Consider the following 6,067-nt stretch of genomic DNA (forward strand, 5'->3'; position numbering starts at 1 on the left):
ATTCTTTTTGGCTAAAAAATATCTCAGTAGGCTATGAGATTAAACTTTTGAAGCAATTCCTTAATATTATTGCTGTAAGTTACCTATTTGCTCTGTGTGTTGAATGATATTTAAACAGCATTAATTACCATAGTGGTACAGTAAGTATGAGTTAAGAGACATTAATAACTAGCAAACAAAGAAAAAGAACACAATTTGATTATTTATTTACCAGTTGATTCTTTCAGAGATGAATTTGTTGTGGCAGCTGAAGTCTCAGTTTTTTGTTTCTTCTTTTTGACATCATTCCATGTATTTTTCACAGATGTTCTCTTTAAAGAAGGCAGGGAAAAGTCCATACCCTCTGAGATGGTTGTTAGGTTACTGTTTGTTATAAAGGAGATCGTTTCATCCAGGTTGCTAAATATTCCTGTACCAGAAGAAAGGTGCATTTTGATTTTTGCTGAATACAGTATTTGAGCTCTGATGTATTGTTTCAGATGTTTAACCAGTGGCTAACATTTCTTCCTCATTTCCAGAATGTTTGCAGAGTAGTCATTGTCTGATGGGGTGTTGGTTAAATTTTAATGGGGCTTTCCTCCAAGCTGTTTTTAACACTAGTTCCTTATCAAGATAAGAGAGGAATTTTACAACAATAGAGCTCGGTGTTGCTGTGGGGGATGTAGGCGCTGGCTTACCAGTTGCCTTATGAGCTCTTCCTATACCAAATAAGAGCCATTCTTGCAAATCTAAAATTTTGGGAATCCAATTATTCAAAAATAAAATCATGTTGTCACCTTCTGTTTTCTCTGACACTCCGAATATTCGAATAGTGCACCTTATCTCCCGATTTTCAAGATCATCAATTTTATTCATTTGCCCTGTGTTTTGCTTGAGAACAAAGTCTGTGTGCAGTTCATCCTCCTTTAATCTTCCATCTATGTCAGTTATGGCTGTTTCCATGTCCATTATTTTATTTTGATGTTGTTGAAAAAAGTACCTAAAAACTTCAGTTTTGTTTAGAACTATTCTCACTTAAATTCTCCAGCTTTTATTGGAAGTCATCTATCTTCAGTGATAGTGACCGTAGAGTGGAAGAGATCAACTGTAGTTCTTTCCTCAGTGCAGCATCAGATTGTGAAGACTTGGAGCTGTTTATTTTCCTTCAAATTTAGTCTCAAATCATTTGACAGGAATTGTTTGGAATAAAAAGTTAAAGTTTAGACTATTAGTAACTAGATTTTATACAATTTAAATATATATATATATATATATATATATATATATATATATATATATATATATATATATATATCAGCAAAGCAGACCCAACAGGAAGATACAGCCAGTATTCCACTCCAAACGACTCAAAGCCAGTAAAACTCCAAAATCGAGCACGATATATTCAAGAAGAATTTTATTGACGTTAGCGCTTTCACAGGTACCCCTGCTTCATCAGACGTTACAAATAAATCATCTCCATGCAGCATTATAAACCAAATTTTGAAATACATCATTTCCTGTTCAACCTCACTTCCTATTAAAATAAGACAAACTCTGCCTTAAAGTGATACTAATCCTATAAACATCAGCCACACACATAAAACTAAATTAAACAACTAGACGTCTTTCAAAACTAATATCTGACAAACATAATAAAATCCTTCATCAAACATACAATGTAAATATAAAATCAGTCACCTGACAGGTAGAAGATAAAAAATATGAAAATAAAAAGTAAAACATCTACTAGCAGTCATCATGTTGTAGTCATGCTATGCTTCATATCATGACAAGGATCTGATATCTAAAAATTTTTATACAAAACACGTGAAACAGTGCCTACTCTAAAATCTAATCACAGATATCCTAAACTAAGGTGCATATATGTTAAACATAAAAATACAATAGCTAAGATAACGTAATAACAATTATATCATCTCAACCTGTCATAATAGAATAGTGCCTTCAACACATTGGCCATTAAGGTCCACATAGGACCTAGCGTTTAATAGATCTCTTTTTTAACCATGGTCTCAAAGGAACACTTTCATTCAGCCCTCGTTCACGATGGGCTGCAAGGCGCAAAATCCATTCAATCTCTGATAACTCAGTTTGATTTACTAGATCCCCCCCCCCTTGAACTCACTTTCTGTACATGTAATACTTGAAACATAAAAGTGTGCTGGGCAAATTGTAACATGTGCTTAGAGATTGCGCTACAGGTGTCCAATCTATTATAGCAATAAAAGTGATCCCGAATACGTTCTCTCAAGGAACGATTGGTCTTACCTACGTAAAACCTGAAACATCTTTGACAGGTAGCGACATACACAAGATTCCTTGTGTTACAATCTGCCTGACATCTGATCTGCCAAAGCTTACCGTCGTTGGAATTCCTAAAAAATCTGGACGTGTCCACATAGGGACACTGGGGGCATGATCCACACCTTCTGGTACCTAAGTCAACTGCTGTACACTCCGACATATTCAAAGAAGATAGATTAGGAAAGCACAATTCTTGTTTTAAACTTTTAGAGTTGTTGAAAACATATCTCGGACAGTTTCCTACTATCCTACATGTATCCTTGTTGGTGGTCAGAATGTTCCAATTGTTCATTATCACATTCTGAACCATTCCCAAATTTTTAACATAAGGTAAAAGTATCTGTTGTTGTGTGTTAGCTGTATCACATACCTTCCTGCTATATGAATGTTTACGATCTGAATAATATGGCTTGCCCTTACTATTCCTTAATCTAACAACATCATTGCATACTGTCTCAACCACTGTAGGATCATAACCCCTGCTATATACATCATGTCTCAGTTTATTTAATTCCTGATGGAAAGAGGCATCATTAGAACAAAGTCTGGATATCCTCAGTCCCTGTCCTTTAACCACATTGGTAAAAGTTCTGGGGTGGTGCATGCTATCAGCCTGCAAAATGACGTCCTATGGCATTCCTTCCTGTAGACGTTGGTATTGTAGATACTGCTTTCACGGACTATAGTTACATCTAAAAAATCAATGGATTCAAAAGAATGATCCATCGTAAATTTCAGGAAACAGTCCAATCCATTAATATATTCCAAAAAGGATCCCAGCTCTGCCACAGTGCCCTGCCATAGGAGAAAGAGGTCATCCACGAACCGTCTATAAAAGACGACCTGTGGATTGGATAACAAGACCTCTCTCTCCCAGGCAGCCAACACAAGGTTGGCATATGTGTTGGCACAACTGGTGCCCATCGCCACACCAGTACATTGCCTATATATCCTCTCTGCAAACATAAAAAAGTTGTTCTCAAGCACAGTTTCAAGGAGCAGCATCAAGAAGTCAACCTCAGTAAGAGACATAGTTTCACACAACAGATCTTTAACCATTGCAATTCCATCAGCATTAGGTATGCAGGTAAACAAGGACACAACGTCAAGGGTAACCATAATAAGAGTCTCTACACTACCAAATTCAGAAACAACGTTATACAGGTCAGTCAAAAAATGTCCAGTGTCTCTCAGTACATACTGAAACCTATTGAGTGTTGTCCTCAGCCTACTGTCCAGGTAGATGGAAATAGGTTGGGTAATCCAACCCTCCCCTGCTACAATAGGCCTAAGGGGAGGTCTGGTTGTGTTTTTATGGACTTTGGGTAGTCCGTTAATAGAAGGTATCACAGGATGAACAACCTCAAAGTAATCATACAAATCTGATGTCAAAAGTCCTAAAGATTTGCACTCAGACAACATATTATATATCGTGGAACATGATCTCTTTATATCTAACATGGTTACCTCAGTGTAGGCATCAGAATTTAACATGCTAATCATAGAATTCACATAGAAGTCTCTGTCCATAACAACTATTAGTCCACCTTTGTCTGCAGGTCTTATAATAATCTGATTATTGTTCTTCAGAGAGGAAATAGCATTAAGCTCAGGCAGAGTCAAGTTGTCAGCAATGTCATTCGTTGGACCCTTAAAGCTGTCATAGAGCTCATTTTCTACAGCTTTAACAAATAAGTCAAGCTCAGGTGTCAAACGAGGGTTAACTAAACTTTTAGATTTAAAAGTCTGCTCACCTTGGGTCACCACATCTTTAAATAGCAGCTTGAGATTCACATTCCTAGCAAATGATCTAACTGCTAGAGAAATCTCACTGATATCAGCTCTCCTGCTGGGAACGAAGGACAAACCTCTGTTGAGGACACATAATTCAATGTCAGATAGTACAGAACTGGATATATTCCAGACTAACGACTCAGCCCTCCTGCATTGTTGGTCCAATGCTCCATATTGATTTCCCGACGTTTGGCCCCTCTGCTGTAATCCAGGTCTACCGACCTCTTCCTCCCCACTCGAATGGGGAGGGGGGCAGCAGGAAAATCCCGTTGACCCGTGGTCTTCAATTTGTCCAGTTGTATCTTCCGTCATACCGCTGTCCCGGTATTATCAGATGTCTCATCACTCATATCTCGTGCATTACGATCTTCCGCTGGGGTGAAATACACTGACGTAACCGATTTAGGAGAAGTCAACGGCTCACATAACGCATCATGCACGTTGATCTGAGGGACGCTTCCCTCATTAGCCATATTTCCCTGCTGTCGAGTGATATCAATTACTCGAGGCCTCACATCACTGAGTACGCCATCACTACTGCCCTGTACTGCACTCACACCCCTGCTGGTTCTCTTATAATCAGGCCGATTATCATTGCTGCTGGTATTGTTTCTGACCACATCATTCGTTCTAGGCCAGACAAAAACATTGTTGTTATCAAAGTCCTTCCTGTCCCTGACAAGCTTCTTCTTTTTTTGAGCCAATAAGTTCATTTCATACCTCGTTACTCGATCCATTAGCTCATGCAGGAACAAGTCAGTAACATCATTACCTACAAGCTCTATTAACTTGGCCTGTTGTTCAACAATAGCATCAAGAATCTCAAGTTCTTTAGGTTTAAAGAAGTCAACAAGTAACTCCATATATGCCATATTTGCTTTTAAGTTAATTCTTTGCCATTGCACCAATAAGTCCGGGTATACATTGCCATACGTTGGCATATTTAATATACGGAGCCCTCTCGGGATTACCTTGTTTTGTATGCTGGCCTCCATATGATAGCGTTGGCACTGTAAACACTTGTACTTGAAAAATTATTTTCTATCTCTTTTAATCTGCCTCGCCATAATTTCCTTATCCGGATTCAAGCTCTCATTCGCAGCTGGCAGGTTCATGTCAAAAGCCAGTAATGGGTTAATAGTGTCTCTCAGAACATGCCTCAATGAACCAAGCGAGCCCAACACCATCCGTTCCGATTGACCATTACGATCCTTGTCAGCCATATCTTCCATCCCAAAAAATATGAGAAAAACAACAAACAAATTCCCAACTTGATATATCAGCAAAGCAGACCCAACAGGAAGATACAGCCAGTACTCCACTCCAAACGACTCAAATCCAGTAAAACTCCAAAATCGAGCACGATATATTCAAGAAGAATTTTATTGACGTTAGCGCTTTCACAGGTACCCCTGCTTCATCAGACGTTACAAATAAATCATCTCCATGCAGCATTATATACCAAATTTTGAAATACATCATTTCCTGTTCAACCTCACTTCCTATTAAAATAAGACAAACTCTGCCTTAAAGTGATATTAATCCTATAAACATCAGCCACACACATAAAACTAAATTAAACAACTAGACGTCTTTCAAAACTAATATCTGACAAACATAATAAAATCCTTCATCAAACATACAATGTATATATAAAATCAGTCACCTGACAGGTAGAAAATAAAAAATATGAAAATAAAAAGTAAAACATCTACTAGCAGTCATCATGTTGTAGTCATGCTATGCTTCATATCATGACAAGGATCTGATATCTAAAAATTTTTTTTTTTTTTTTTTTTTTTATACAAAACACGTGAAACAGTGCCTACTCTAAAATCTAATCACAGATATCCTAAACTAAGGTGCATATATGTTAAACATAAAAATACAATAGCTAAGATAACGTAATAACAATTATATCATCTCAACCTGTCATAATAGAATAGTGCCTTCAACACATTGGCCA

This window comes from Protopterus annectens, chromosome 2.part2 (assembly GCF_019279795.1).
Source record: "Protopterus annectens isolate FY-2018-M chromosome 2.part2, PAN1.0, whole genome shotgun sequence".
Classification (NCBI taxonomy): Eukaryota; Metazoa; Chordata; order Ceratodontiformes; family Protopteridae; genus Protopterus; species Protopterus annectens.